Raw genomic sequence first — 16,529 nt, forward strand, 5'->3', positions numbered from 1 at the left:
TGATAGCGCTTCAAAAAATAAGTCATCGCCTTCAAAAATATCTACACTTCTTTCATCATGCCAGAATTCTTATTCCACTCAATGTCAGAATAAATTGCGTGATTGATGCTCTAGTCTGTTTATCTAGGAACACTTAAATTCCATTTTTAAAATCAATACTTTAGAATAAAGTAACACTAGAGCAATTTTGTCAATGTTAGTAAAAATGCTGGCTAAAAATTCAGCTGAGGAATTAGCATGTTATATAATTTTTAAAACCATCATAAGTTAACAGTAGGCTATGCTGGCTCAGTATTCTTTACATTTGGGTGAGACTTCTTCCCCCAAGAAATAATAAGATGGCAAGGCAATTAACTTCAGGTGACTAATGTACCCAAGTTACATAGTTTTCTATACTTTCTAAAAAGTTATAGTATGGTGAGTTACAGTAAGTAGCATAGGTATTAATTGTTTCATTTGGTTCTCCTACCCACAAAGTGTTCTTAGCCATAGAACTATATCCTGTTCTTACAGAAATGCATTGAACAACAACAAAATTTGGCATTAACCAACAAAGAAAATAGAAAAAATTCCCACTAATGTCAATATGAGGGGAGCACCAAGTAAGAAATAGAAGAGAGTTAGGATTGAACTTGTAGAATGACCATCTGTTTCCCCCAGGCCTCTAGTTGTGAAAGGGCCAAAATACATTGGAGCCATTGTAGTTCTGCTCCTTTCTTCAAGAAGCAGAAAGACCACATACTAAGGGCTTGTCTCCACTTACTGGGGGATTGACGTGCGGCGATCGATCCACCGGGGGTCAATTTAGCAGGTCTAGTGAAGTCTCGCTAAATTGACCGCCAATCGCTCTCCCGTTGACTCCGGTAATCCACCGGAATGAGATGCATAAGGTAAATGGATAGGAAAGTTTCTCCCATCGACCTAGCGCGGTGTAGACACTGCAATAAGTTGACCTAAGGTACATCGACTCCAGCTATGTTATTCACGTAGCTGGAGTTGCATAACTTAGGTTGACTTAGCCCCGTAGTATAGACCTGCCCTAAGACTCTGTAACTCCTTCTATGCCATAAGCCAAACTCTGTGGTGGCCCACACCATGGAAAGGCCTCTTTATGTACATATAGCCTTATTGTGAGCTGGTTGTAGCTAAGGGGCAGCAGTAGTAGCTGCATGTTGGGTGCATCGTTGCTCCACAACCCTATCTGTGAACAGAGACCATGTTTCCTCCAAACTCTGCCTTGATCGTTCATGAAAATCCAGTATTCTATTCACATAGTTAACACCCCATGCAATTCTACTGACTTAATCATCTCTTGTTGGTAAGTTCATTATTTGTACAGTTTTTCAGGATTTAATAAAAAGTCAAAATCACATAATGTCATTGGCATAATATAATTTTAGAATAGGTGTAATATTATTTGGCTTCATTGTTACTTTATTTAATTTCTAGTTCCAGCCTAAATGCTGGAAATTGCAAACCTTGTCTTTTAAATGTGTTCCCCACTGACAATAAAATTCACATGCACAAGCCCGAGGGGATTAAGGAATATTTATATTTAATAGTAACCTATGAAGATACAATCGCATTTTAGGCCCCAGCAGACAAACACTTACAGACATCAATAACACAAGTAGTAACACTACTTACATGAATAAATGTTTGCAGTGTCATAGGTTTTGTTTTTGGTAGCGTTTTTTTTCCTCCCCCTTTTCAATAAAGCCGCTCCCCCCTCCCACTGAAATAAGGTTAACTTTTAACTCCTTAGTGCCCTTTTGGTCTACTGTCTCCCAGTCTGGCAAAACAACTATGTCACTTTGGCCCACAGCCTGGAAGTATTAGTGTACCACTGTGTAGTAATTGCCCGGCAGTGGTTTCTGGATGTTCTTTTCTCTGGAACCTTTGTGTTGCCTTCCTATCTTTGAAAACTCATGGCGATCGGGGGAGGTCCACGATGACTGGAAAAGGGCTAATGTAGTGCCCATCTTTAAAAAAGGAAAGGAGGAGGATCCGGGGAACTACAGGCCAGTCAGCCTCACCTCAGTCCCTGGAAAAATCATGGAGCAGATCCTCAAGGAATCAATTTTGAAGCGCTTTGAGAAGAGCAACAGAGGGTCCTGTGGCACCTTTAAGACTAACAGAAGTATTGGAGCATAAGCTTTCGTGGGTGAATGCCCACTTCATCAGACGCAAGTGGGCATTCACCCACGAAAGCTTATGCTCCAATACTTCTGTTAGTCTTAAAGGTGCCACAGGACCCTCTGTTGCTTTTTTACAGATTCAGACTAACACGGCTACCCCTCTGATATTTGAGGAGAGGAAAGTGATCAGGAACAGTCAACATGGATTCACCAAGGGCAAGTCATGCCTGACTAACCTAATTGCCTTCTATGATGATGTGGATGAGGGGAAAGCAGTGGACGTGTTATTTCTTGACTTTAGCAAAGCTTTTGATATGGTCTCCCACAGTATCCAGAAAGAAGAAGCATGAGCTGGATGAATGGACTATAAGGTGGAATGAAAGCTGTCTAGATCATTGGGCTCAACGGGTAGTGATCAATGGCTCCATGTTTAGTTGGAAGCCGGCATCAAGCAGAGTGCCCCAAGGGTCGGTCCTGGGGCTGGTTTTGTTCAATATCTTCATTAATGATCTGGAGGATCGCGTGGATTGCATCTCAGCAAGTTTGCAGATGACACTAAACTGGGAGGAGTGGTAGATATGCTGGAGGGTAGGGATAGGATACAGAGGGACCTAGACAAATTAGAGGATGGGCCAAAAGAAATCTGATGAGGTTCAACAAGGACAGGTGCAGAGTCCTGCACTTAGGACAGAAGAATCCCATTCACTGCTACAGACTAGGAACTGAGTGGCTAGGCAGAAGTTCTGCAGAAAAAGGCCTAGGGGTTACAGTGGACAAGAAGCTGGATATGAGTCAACAGTGTGCCCTTGTTGCCAAGAAAGCTAACATCATTTTGGGCTGTATAAGTAGGAGCATTGCCAGCGGATCGAGGGACGTGATCATTCCCATCTATTCGGTACTGTGTCCAGTTTTGGGCCCCACACTACAAGAAGGATGTGGAAAAGAGTCCAGTGGAGGGTAACAAAAATGATTAGGGGGCTGGAGCACATGACTTATGAGGAGAGGCTGAGGGAACTGGGATTGTTTAATCTGCAGAAGAGAAGAATGAGGGGGGATTTGATAGCTGCTTTCAACTACCTGAAAGGGGGTTCCAAAGAGGATGGATCTAGACTGTTCTCAGTGGTAGCAGATGACAAGGAGTAATGGTCTCAAGTTGCAGTGGGGGAGTTTTAGGTTGGATATTAGGAAAAACGTTTTCACTAGGAGGATGGTGAAGCACTGGAATGGGTTACCGAGGGAGGTGGCGGAATCTCTTTCCTTGGAGGTTTTTAAGGTCAGGCTTGACAAAGCCCTGGCAGGGATGATTTAGTCGGGGATTGGTCCTGCTTTGAGCTGGGGGTTGGACTAGATGACCTCCTGAGGTCCCTTTCAACCCTGATATTGTATGATACAGTCCCCATTGAATTCAAGCATTATAGATGTATAATAAACATTCCATTAACCCAAATATAAATAGATCAACCTGGTCATCCAGTAACCTCATTGACCGGGTCACACACAATTTACATAAAATTGTGATGTATTTGTATTCATAATATTATTACATATTGGTCCCATGCCTGTCACACAAGTTACAAATGGTAAAGAGTTTTAAAAGGTTAAATCTGTTCTCTATGATGTATGCTTTACAGTTATAAAGAAATAATTGTAAAGGCCTCTTTAAAGGACACTGTTCTTGACATTTCATGATTGACATGCATGTCACAGATTACAAGTTGATCGGGGACAAAGTTAAAAAGAGACTATTATTTTGAACAAAGCCTTTGAAAGCCTAATGTGAGACGCTTGACCACATGTAGTTTATCTGAGCCTCTTTGAAGTGCAGGTTTTAATCATGCATCTACATGCAACTGTCATTAAAATTCATCACTAGCTCATCAGATGAAAACTCTGGTGATATATGTTATAATGATCTTGCCCCAGGAACAAACCTTTTTTTAATGCTTTGAAATATTTCCAATGAAAAGGCAGGTACTGTGCTGAATTCCACTAATGTGCATGTGTGGTAATCACAGTATGTTTGCTGCCCACACTGAACATATGGCAGTGATGTTAGATGTTAAAGCCACATGAGTGTCTGGCACAGGACTATAATTTTCATGCTGCTAAGTAGGAGGATATTCTATAGCGAAGCAACTTGGCTTGCTTCAATTCCTACAGATTCCACAGGGGAATAAATCAAATCCTTGAGTAAGATTTTTAATACTGTACTATAATATTGTGTTATTTTAATAGAGTGTCTCCAATGTTTGTTTTTAATAAAACCTGATGAGCATTATTAAACCATTAATGGAAAACATCTTTAATCTATATAGGACCTTTCATCATGATCTTAATTTAGATATTGAAGTTTTCTTTCTTGTCTTTGAGATCTTTTATTCAGGATGTGGATTGGCTAAAATGTTAAAAAAATATCTTTACTTGTGTGTACCCAAACATGACATCTAATCAACTTTCATGCACAAATCCTGAATCTGCACGTTCAAGTCTTGGGTATAAAAGTTATATATGTGCAAAAATGCAAATATGCAAAATTGTGGGGGAAATTTTAGAACTTGCATTTGGGTTCTTTGAAATCTTAGGCCTGATATTATAACTTGCAAAGAGCAGTTAAATAGTTATGTCACTGTCATCAAAAACCAAAATCATCAAAGTTTGACATGCAGTCAGGATTATGTTATTAAAAGCTTATTTTATGTGCTAGAAAGAATCCTTACTCTGTTCTCTTTGTTTCAACCTGTCTGATTAAAAGTTAGATGCACATACATTGTTCCATTGGCACTTTCTGAGTGACAGATTAAAGAATCTCTGTATTTTAAATACATTTCTTTTCTTGACAATGCGAATCACATAATCCCCCTTCTTATCCATTTTAATAAACTGTGCTTTATGCTGATCTAGTGACTGAACATTTGATAAGGATTATAAAAATGTGTTTCATTTATGTTAAATCACCAACATTTCTCTTTGAATCTGACTTCAATAAAGTGTATGGAGATAGACGCAGTTCCTTTCCCTGGCCATTTTAGAAAGCACTGATCTCCCATCTAAGGTTAGTGTGCCTTAGCTCTTAATTATATTTCAACTTATTAAAATCATGCCTGTTATGATAGCCTCCCTTGATAAATGTGCCTAATGTCTGGTTTCCAAGGATGGAGTTGCTGTATGAGGGTGGAGTGTGTTTGAATACAGGGTGGTAGCTCTTGGCAATAAGATTCTCTTACAGATAACACTAATAATGAGCCTAGGCATAATTTACACCAGAGCCTTGCGCGGGACTATTTTTTTGAATTTTGTTGTGCCCCACAATACCCACTCCTACTCCCACCTGCTCACACCTTATTTCTTGCATTTTTATCCCACTCATTCCCGCGAAAACCTTAGATCCCACAAATCCCGCAAGAGAGACAGATTCCCCACGCTACTTCAAAAAAAAAAAAGTCAGTTAATGTATGATATATACAAATGGAATTCAGACACAAGTTTTACCACTAAACGAATAAAAATAGTCTTGCTTAAACCACGTAAAAATATTTTAACTCCTGTTATAATAGACTTCAAATCTCTTTCTATCCCTCACTTAAATTTAGGTGTTAATATTTTTAAAGTGTTTTCCCATAAATTACCACGGTCTGTCTTTTTTTTTTTTTTTTTTTGGTCCAATCCCACCTGCAACAAAGTACATTTTACCCGCTCCTGCTATTATGGCAGTGGTTCCTGTGGGATCAGTCCTGCTGCAGGACTCTGATTTTTTTCACCAAATCCAGCAGAATGAAGATGCCCCCTTCTACCCCATCTTTGTTTTGAGTTAGAACAATGGGGAAGTTGTATCCAAAATTCCTGACTTCTGAGCAAAAAACTTCACTTTCTAGCATTCTGGAGAGGGTTGATCTCTGGGCTTGTGGGGTGGGGTACAGGATTCCATTGTGTGCAGAGAAGTAAACATGGAGTTTGCCTGAGTGTAGATGTGCAAACAGCTTCAGATTTATTTCCTAAGTCATTTTTCCCATTATCCCTTCCTTTAGTTGCAGCCCTACTCTAACACTGAAACCATCAACCTTCTTTCAGTTAGTTTGATTCTCCCTCTACCCTGCACTGTCCTTCCCTCATACACATTGTACATAGCAGTCCCTGCTTGGGAGAGGAAGGCAGTTGGGTACCTAAGGGAGTCGGCAGGGGAGCTCAACTTTAAATATTGAGCCTCTGTTCCATAGGTTTGTCAGCAAAAACCCTCCTGCGAACTAATTGAATTAGCACAGCCCTTGGGTCTCCTGGATGCACTCTCACCTGCCAGTAACCCATACATTTGGCCACCTATGTGGCCCCTTGCCAAGGCTAGATAGTCAATGGGTTTGTGCAAGCCACACCCAGGCTGATTTTATGCTTCTTGGGGCCCCGCTTCCTGGGTAACCAGCATTATAAGTCAAGGGGGAATCTAGCTCAGCAGCTGTTATTTTTCAAATTTCTAGCTGAGTTTAAAATAAACCCATTGTAGTCTTTTCATTATAAAAATGAATTAATTATGTATATGCTGCCTCTTCTCTGTGACCTTTCAGGATTTTCTTTATCAGGTTTCTACCCAGTAACTGGTAGAATAAGTCGGCAAGTTGCTGTGTGTATATAAGCACCCTGTGTTTATGTGTATGTGTTTAACCACCCTGACAGTTAGGAACTTTTTCCTAATGTCCAACCTAGACCTCCCTTGCTGCAGTTTAAACCCATAGCCTCTAAGGATAGAACAAGAAGCAATGGGTTTAAACTGCAGCAAGGGAGGTCTAGGTTGGACATTAGGAAAAAGTTCCTAACTGTCAGGGTGGTTAAACACTGGAATAAATTGCCTAGGGAGGTTGTGGAATCTCCGTCTCTGGAGATATTTAACAGTAGGTTAGATAAATGTCTATCAGGGATGGTCTAGACAGTATTTGGTCCTGCCACGTGGGCAGGGGACTGGACTCGATGACCTCTCGAGGTCCCTTCCAGTCCTAGAATCTATGAATCTATATGTAATACACCATTCCTCAATGGGTTGGGGGTCTGAATAATTCCAAACTTGCTGCTGTTTGATTATTTTATCACATCACTGTATGACAAACAGCTAGATGGGAACATAACCTAAAGTAAATTCCATAGACCAGAGTTTCTGGTATATTAAGACTACTGGTACAAGGTAATGCAGAGTGGTATTAAAGCAGCTGGAGAAGGCCAGAGGAGAATTGCCCTGGTGTAGGGGAACTCTCTGTCAGCATAGCCACCTCCTGAGCTTCTACTCTTATTGTAGGTCAAGGAAAGGGGCAGGGTAGGGCATGACAGAATGGAGCTACAGTATTCCCAGTCTTCCACTGGTGAGGTTTCTAAGTAATCTTTCACTAGTTGTGCAAGTTAGATCTGCCCCCTTGCAGCTGTAACTTGAACCAGGACAAGGCACTTTGGGGCACTCCCCCATCTCTGTTTTCACTGGATTTTCCAAGGATAATCTTGCCCTGTGTCTGTTATTATTTGAGTTATTCCTACCTACTGATACACAGGGCCAAGTTTCATCCCTGATGGGACTCCTTTGGCTTCCTTGGGGTTACACAAGGATGACTTTGGCCCACAGTCTTTGTAGCAAATCTTATTATAACCATCAGGGATGAATGCTGAGGAGAGATTAGCGATAAATAGAGATGCCTTACCCATCTGCTTTGCTTGTTTCTATTCTTCAATCCAACAGATATGTACTGCTCCCTGGGGAATGAGATTTCCCTGAGGTGCAATTTATAAATTTCTTTCTAGGTTTTCTGTGGATGTTTTGTGCTGCTGTTCTTCAAACAGACCATTAGGAATCTTTGCAAAGGAGATAAAAGGAAACCTTGAAAAACCCAAAACTGTCTTCCAAGTGAACCTACAAATTCACAGCAAGGTATTTCATGCATAGTGTACTCAAATAATGCATTAGATTGAGTGAATGATGGCAGCTGCAAAACTGGGCAGTCTGTTACTGGAGTTATGTTATAGCGGGAGTTTTTGCCCATTCCTTCAGACAAAAGAATAGTTTATAAATCGAATAGCTATAAAGTAATTCTCCAATCCAACAATGAATTTAACATCAAAGAGTCACAACTCCACATAAATGAAATGCTAATACAAGAAAATGGGCCTGACCCTCTAATCCCTAATCATATGTGCAGCCTTTATTCAAGCAAGCTGTCCTGTTGAAGTCAAGTAAAAACGGCAGGTGAGTGACTTCTGAGTAAAGGTTTTGGGATGAGCTTTTCAGCCTGGTTAAAGACCTATTTATTTCACAATGAACCCTGTTGATCCAGCATTTATAATGAAGGCCTGTGTAGCCCATATCTTATTCAAATAACCTCCTGCCAGTCATTTAAAAGTAATGATTATTTGGCCTTACAAAAGTGTAAGATGGCAGGCTGAAATCTCTTAAAATGATAAACCTATTACAGGAATAGAGGACACTGAGATGACGTGTTAAAAGATGTTTCCACTCTAATGGAGTAAGCAAAAATCACTCCAGTAGGAGCAGAATCTTATGCTCTGGGGAAATCCTTTTCACCTTGGTGTTTATAAGTTGTGATGCTATATTCTTCCAGGGCTGAAATCAGCAATTAATTAATGAATAATCAGCTTTGCAGGATGCAAGCAACAAAGGCAGAACCTAATTCTAGTTCACTGCCAGAGAAAGCTGAAGACTCTGCTGGATCTTCCATGCCACTAACCTTCTCAAGAAGGTCCTTCAGATCTGTCTACAATCCTTGCAATCTATCAGCCCGGCCTTTTGTAATGTGGCAAGGGAATCATCTAAGCATGTTTGTGGAATCCCCCTAAATTCAATAAGTAATAGGTCTACCATGTAGATAAGAGCAGTGTGCAAGGAAGAGAAATAGGTGGTATGCTTGGTGCACCAGCTCCTCAACTGGAGTAAGTGAGTATAGCTCCAAGCAGTTCAATGGTACTACATCAATGTACATCCGCTGGGGATCGGACCCAGGGTTTTTAAAGTGGAAGCGTAAGAAATAGTCGTCTGACCGTTTTTGTTGATGTAAGTCTTCAGAAATAAGTTTTCAGACTACAGTGTGCTAAGAAAAAAATTCTGATGAATAAAGTTCAGTGACAGTACATGAGTCAGGCATCGGTATTAACATGAATTTATGTATTATAATCTATCTCACTCCTCTCACAGTGGTGTCTTATAAATTCATTCAGGTGAACATGTGAGGTTCTGTATTGCTATGAGTCCTTCAGTCCAATGAGTTATATTTTATTTCTCTAGTGGAAAATTCTAATGATTAAACTCAAGCAAATACCAAAAGCAAACACCTTGGGATGCTGAGCCACCAATACTTTTGACATCAAAATAATACATAAGCTTTGCTTTTTTTCCTGTATCTGTCACTGCCTTACCTGCATTCTGCCAGCTAGCCCATGTCCTTGGGATTTATTCTAATATTCCAAAATCCTGCCATCCTAACTTCAAACAGCTAACTCTTTAAATGATTATCCTGCCACAAAATTTTTTCATCTTACTCTCCCAGAATATTCCTCACCCTTAAAATTACACTGGCTCAAGAGATAACTGTATTCCCTACCCAAGCATGGGGACATTTTGGAATGAACTTTTTACCATTTTCAGGCCTGATTCAAAACCCATTGAAATCAACAGAAAGATGCCCACTGACTTCAATGAGATTTGGATTAGGTCCTTATTAATGAAATTTTCAGTTTTCCAGGTAGGTCCTGAAATATTGGACCGTAATACTATGATATTACTCTATATAGACAAACACATATAAATAATTTTAGAGGTTTTAAATAGCATTAGCTATATTTTTCCCCTCCTTCCAAGGCCTGGATTTAGGATTACTAAAGGCACCTGGGTCCGATATAAAAAGTAGTATTAATTTTTAAATACTCCTGAGCATTTCTAACATATTTTGAAGAAAAAAAATCTAGCATATGTAGGACAGATGATGACAGGGTATAATAAACACGTTGTATTAGCTTTTATTTGGGATGGCTGCACTATTGTCAAACCCAAGCATTCAAACTTGTATTTCAGGACAAACCCCCTCCCCCCCCACCCCCAAAAGCATGTGATTGGCTCAAAATGAGATTTCTTAACATTAATATTTTTTCTTTTGCCTCCTGGTTTTAGAGAGTTTAGTGCAGATTTAGTTCATGTTTTCAAGTTTTGCTCCATAATCATGAAGGCTAGAAATTTTTTCTTTTGTAAGTGAGAGCTGAGAGTCTCACATAAAGAGTTGACTCTCGGAGCTGGGAGCTTTAAGAAAAATAAATATCATGAGACTTGTGATAAAAATCACAAAAGTTGGCAATACTCTGACTTACATATCTCACGCTCTGCCGTCACAAGATGTGAACACTGTGGCTATCCCAATCACTTGTTGATAAACCTCATAGCTCTTCATCGTGAGTTTAGATATATGTATTGATAAAATAGGAAAGGAAGGAAGATGCATAAAACCCTGAAATGAACATTCTCTGCTTGTTCTGATTTTTTTAAATTGTCTGAGAATGTTTGTAAGAAGATACAGTTGGTCTATATTTTGTCTTGCTTTATTTTATAGGTCACACTTTATATTAAGTTGCCATTTATAATTTGTGTTTAAAGGATCAAGACATTTTCAATAGGTGTTTTAATAAATGGTTAATTCTTTATTGCTTTTAAGATGTCTTAAGAGTCTCTCCATGCTCTGATTTTTGAGCTTCGAATCTCTCCTGTTGTGCTATTGATAACAAATCAAATGTTAAGATGTTTTATAGTGTTGAAATGATGCACTAAAACAAGTTATGAATATATATATATATATGTGTGTGTGTGTGTTTCTGGGTGTGTATAAGCATATATATAAATAAGTGTGTGTGTGTGTGTGTGTGTGTGTGTGTGTGTGTGTGTGTGTGTATTTAAGGTCCACAGACATTCCACTAAAAGAAAATAGTTTAAATAGGAGGTCATCTTCACTTTATAGCAATGACTATTAGAACACATACTGTATGGAGCTAATAAAGAAAATAATAACAAGAAAGCCGTCACAGTTTCAATGCTTGCATCAGTGAAATTATTTTGCTTTCTTTCTTAACAGAACTATCCTACACCTCTTCCTGTTACATTTTCCTAGTAATGCTGCTGGATTTTTTCCGCAGTGATTAATAAAAGCCATCCTTGAAGTACATGGAAGACCAAAACAACCAAATGAGGCTGTTACTGCCCAGGAAATCATTTTTCAATGGATAAAAGGTCAGGGTGTTTTTTTGTCAGTAGATACTCCTGTTGGGAATTTTTATCATCTGTAAAGCACTGCATCTGCGACCTTTGTGAGTATTTTATCAATAACAAAGAACTGAATAATTCCACCATTTTTATAAGCCACTCATCTATATTTAAACAGTATTGAAAAGAGAATCTACTGAGAGCATTGGAGTCAAGTTGCAGATTTTAAGCGTTGTCTCTTATGGCCATATCACAACTTCAGTTGCTTTATTTTGTTTAACACTCAAAATGGAGCCTGTGTATTATCTCCATAGTTCAACACACCACCAGTTTATTCAGTTATACTTGGATTTACAGTTAGTGACCAGATGTCCTGATTTTATAGGGACAGTCCCGATATTTGGGGCTTTTTCTTATATAGGCGCCTATTACCCCCCACCCCCGTCCCGATTTTTCACACTTGCTGTCTGGTCACCCTATACAGTTGTTAAATTGCCAGCGTGTTTATGTCCACAGTAGTCAAGGTAACTATAATATTCATGCTGCCTGTCTCAAGATACCCTGTATCGGATGATACAAGAACAGGGAGGAAGGGTGATCTTGGGGTAAAGCAGGGAACTGGATTCAAGTTGTGTGTATTTCTGCCTTTGATTCACTGTGACTTTGGGCATGTCCCTCACTCTCCAAGCCAGTACACCCATCTGCAAAATTAATGTAATAGTACTCACCTACCTCATGAGATTGTAATGGGGCTTAATGAAAAGTACTTCGTGTGAAGACACAAGTGCAAAATACACCTCTACCTCGATTTAACGATGTCCTCTTGAGCCAAAAAATCTTACTGCATTATAGATGAAATCACGTTATATCGAACTTGCTTTGATCCGCTCGAGCGTGCAGCCCTGCCCCCCGGAGCACTGCTTTACCACGTTATATCCGAATTCGTGTTATATCGGGTTGCGTTATATCGGGGTAGAGTGTATTACTCTTACTCCTCTGGGGATGTATACAGGATTCTTTTCACTTAAGTTTGTTTTTTATTCAGTGAAGTTTATTTTTGCTGATAAGTTTAATGTTTCTGTCACTTGTAATCTACATAATCCATGGGCAGCCAAATTCTGCCTTTATTTGATCATTTGGGGCCCTATTTATTCTTTCCAGTGTAAAAGCTTTACATCAGAGTATGGAATAATCTGTAAGATTCACCTTCTCTGAGTTTTACCAATTTTTTTTTAGGATGGGGGGTGAGTTTGTTCCCTCCCAGGATATGAGGATATGCCTCTGTCAAATTGTCTGGAGTAACTCACGATGTGGGTGCCAACCTCTGGGCAGACTGCCACAAACCAGGGCACAACCCCCAAATTTGTTGTTTGTTCTGTAATAAGATTTCACCAACCAAGTACCAAGCGTGAACTCCTCAAACACTGTAACAGCCTTGATATGGAGTCAAGGACAGTCTCCTGGGGCACTCCAGTCTATCTTGCCACCCAGGTAAGCTTGTCTTTGTGATAGATGGTCCCTTACACCAAAAATCACATCAATATTCAGGTTACTCCCTTATCCGCTGGTTAACTGTGCCCTGGTCAACTTCAGATCTCAAACCAAAGACAATGCTTGTAACCGATCCTATAATAAACTATCTAAAGATTTATTATCTAGGCAAAAGAAACGAGAGATATTTACAAGGTTAAAGCCGGTAAACATACACACACAAATGAGAGGGTCTTAAGTTCCAAAACAATATAGCAATTGCTATAATATGCAAGCTTTCTATGCCCTTAAGGGCTAACCCAAGCAAAACTGCTGGGGACCCCTTGTTTATGCTTAGAAATAGTCGTCCCTCCGAGTTCAAACATCATAGAGACACAATTTCTCTTTAACGGGGATTTTTATACCCTTTCCCCAGTGTTCAAACTGATTAAATGCGTGGTTGTGCATGTCTCCTCTTCATGGGTGTCCAGGGGAAAAACCAACAAAGTCTTTTGTCCAAATGGCTTGTCTGATTTCTGTAGACCTTCTTTTGTTGGGGGAGGAGAGAACACCTCTTGTGGTAAACTAGTATTTCACACTTAGTAATGTTTCTCCCCTGACTATGGGGGCTTTATAGTCTTAGCAAACATTTTTATAGTTACAGAGAAAACATTTAAACATTATCTTATAACGTGGGATACAGATATTATAAACAGGATTAATACATGCAGTATCTTACAAGCATTCCATAACGTCTAAACACTAAATACATTCTTAGAACACTAATATCTATTTTAACCATACTAAAACATAGGCAAGCCAGACTGGTTTCCAACTATGTATTTGTCAGTGTTTAATGAGGCCCAGTGGACTTGCCATGAGCTGGCACCTTGTCTTCCAGCATCACAGCCTCCTCCAAAATCCATAGATCCCAGGAAACACAAAGGAGTACACTGCTTTTGCCTGGGATCAATCCTGCCCAATATTTTTATCTTAAATTTATATGGCAGTTTGTATTCTAAAGTGCTTTACAAACCTAACACAGCAATCACTTTATCCGCCACTGAAAACATCCACTTTGGGATGAATTCAACATCATGAGGTCATACAACACCAGCTTAGGGCAGGAAGTGTAGAACTATAACATCCAATTGAAACCACAGGATCATTTTAGATAGGCAGAAGGTAATTAGAAGTGGGATTTGGCCAGGATGTGGGGTGTATACCCCTATACTTACTGCAAGTGGCCCGCATCTGCACATCACCCCATCACATTATCAGGGAAATTTAGCTACTAGTGACTCAGGAGGAAGAGTTCCACCTTCCTAATCAGAGTTTTTGGGTTTGCTTTGAATTTCCTATGTCTATATAAAATATCGAGCAATTTACAACCCCACAATTGGATTGACTTTGAGGGGTTTTGGTAACAAGTATATATCCAGTCCTTTCCGGGACAGAATGCACATAGCTGCAGTGCTAATTTATATCAGTAAAGGTTCATGTAGGGAGGGGTCCCTCAGCTTTGGGCTGATGAAAAGGAATGCTAAGAGTGTAAGTGAAAAGCTAGTAAGGCATAAATACCACATCCTCAATGTACCCTTTCCCAACAAAGAATTGCCTGGGTTTTCCTTGGGGAATTCTGAAGGACGCAGGCTCTAGGCTTTGACAAAATACAATGAAGCGATCATGTAGTAGTATTTATAAAAGGGAGAAAAGTGTGATGGGAAAGAGGGCTTAATACCTCAGGAATCTGTGAGGAATTCTCTGCCAGCTGAAATCCAAGATGATTTCCTGACAAGGGCATCCAATTTCTAGTTTTTGAGAAAAGAACTTGAACACTAATGAATGTGTTTTGAAAGTCAAAATGTGTGTTTGTACTGAGGGAGGCGTACACTGGAAGAATAATTAAAAGACTATTTGCATTATTAATAATCTGATTAAACAAAAATGAAAACTCAACTAGTTTCTAATTTTAAGATTAATTACACTGAGTTACTTAATTAGCTGGCATTGAATAAACCTGCACGAATGACTAGCTTTTTTGAAACTTTTATCAGAGGCAAAGCTGGAGTCTCATTAATGGAGTAGATAGCTACATTCTTTCTAATTCAGACATATGAGTGGTGATGTTTAGAAATTGCACGGGAATTATCACAAGCCCACGAGAAGCCTATTGTACTTAGTGCATCCACCACTTTGTCCCATATGTGCTGGGTAAATGGTAAATCTTGTAAGTATGATAGCATGTATTAATGAAGCAACTATGTGGAGATATCCCTAGTACAAACGTCCATGGATGCAATTTTGATGCCTCCTGGCTCAGATGAAAACTATGTTTCATCCCACTGCATCTTTTATTAGCTTAATTTCTTCAGATTAATTTTTTTCTAACTGTGCAGTGAATTGGGTGATGCTGCTCTACATTTTTCAACTCTAGGTGCCCGAAAAGTTAGTAAGTCTATAGGTTAAGACTGAACTGAAAAATGGCTTGACTTTCACCTGAGGGACAGTTAGACACAGAAACTATCATATGGAAAAATGAAAGGAGCCAAGGGGGAGCCAAAAAGATCCTTCCCCAGAATATAGTGAGGAGCCCGTTCTAGTGTGTTTCATGTGGGAAATTGGGCCTCAGATTGACTGTGTCTATTGGGAACATTAGTGTCCAGAAGAGTACTAGGGAGGCAGGTTAGCCTGAGATCTATGCTGTTCTTCGTGCAGTTCCTAAGAAAGCCAAACCCAGGAAAGGGTTGAGTTTGGACACTAACCCAGGCCCTGTCTACTATGTTGAGAACAGGATAAGGACTTAGCCTATTCATTAACTACTAAATACATTTTCGGTATGACATCTAAGGTAGTGATTATGGCCATTGTGGTGTATGCGTCGTTTCTTCAGCTCAAATATTCTGAAACATTTATGTGAGCATTGAGACATAAGTGACTGAACAAATCACTAGGCAGTGTATCTTTTAAAATGTGCTATCTAAATGTGATTTAAGAAGCTGGGTAGTTGATTCCTTCTCCTTAATTGAGCTTTTAAGTTTGAAGAAATATTCAAGTGAACACATGAGGGTGACTTTCATAGTTTAGCTAGAAGAAACAGCTTGCTCCCGGGACATATGGAAAACTCAGGTTGGATGAACAAGTTGGGGGTACCCAACTTATTTTGAGCTAGGACTAGAGGAAACCTTCAAGTTGAATGATTTTTATGAAAAAGGTTAAAACATCCTATTTTTCACTCCATGACAAACATAACACGACTGGTCCAATACACTGGATTTTTTTTTAATTTCAATTTAAAAGAATGACTATATTTAATTTTAGATAAATGAGTCATATATTTAATCTGGGGAGTGCTAGTGATTACATTATGGAATATGCTTAGTTTTCTGGTATTTTTTAAAAAGAATCAATACCTCAATGGAATAACAAGTACTTCTCATAGTTCTGTTCAAATGGCATTTCTTCACTCCCCCTCTTTTATATGTGTGTCATATTATATTTTATATTGCTATTTGTGTCCTTTTCCTGTTTCTAAGGAGAAGAACATTATGAGTGCAGCAGAGAAAACATTAATCAATATAAATTTGCTGCCACCCACTAAGCACTTGTAGTGAATTATAATGTTTTACATGCAATATTAAGTTAGGGGTACCAAAATTATATTAAAGTGGCTCATTGCTAATGTTTAAATCTAA

The 16,529-nt window shown here is 39.2% G+C and overlaps 1 long non-coding RNA gene across 1 annotated transcript in view; it reads left to right on the forward strand.

The window, feature by feature from the left end:
* Positions 1–11,778, forward strand: part of LOC135973597 (uncharacterized) — a 42,181-nt gene extending 30,403 nt beyond the window's left edge. Inside the window, exons 2-3 of the long non-coding RNA XR_010590505.1 lie at positions 7,911–8,037; positions 11,237–11,778. This is a non-coding gene — a long non-coding RNA (uncharacterized LOC135973597). The remainder of the gene's footprint in view (positions 1–7,910; positions 8,038–11,236) is intronic.
* The last annotated feature ends 4,751 nt before the right edge of the window (positions 11,779–16,529 follow it).

The sequence above is a fragment of the Chrysemys picta genome, chromosome 9, assembly GCF_011386835.1.
Source record: "Chrysemys picta bellii isolate R12L10 chromosome 9, ASM1138683v2, whole genome shotgun sequence".
Lineage (NCBI taxonomy): Eukaryota > Metazoa > Chordata > Testudines > Emydidae > Chrysemys > Chrysemys picta.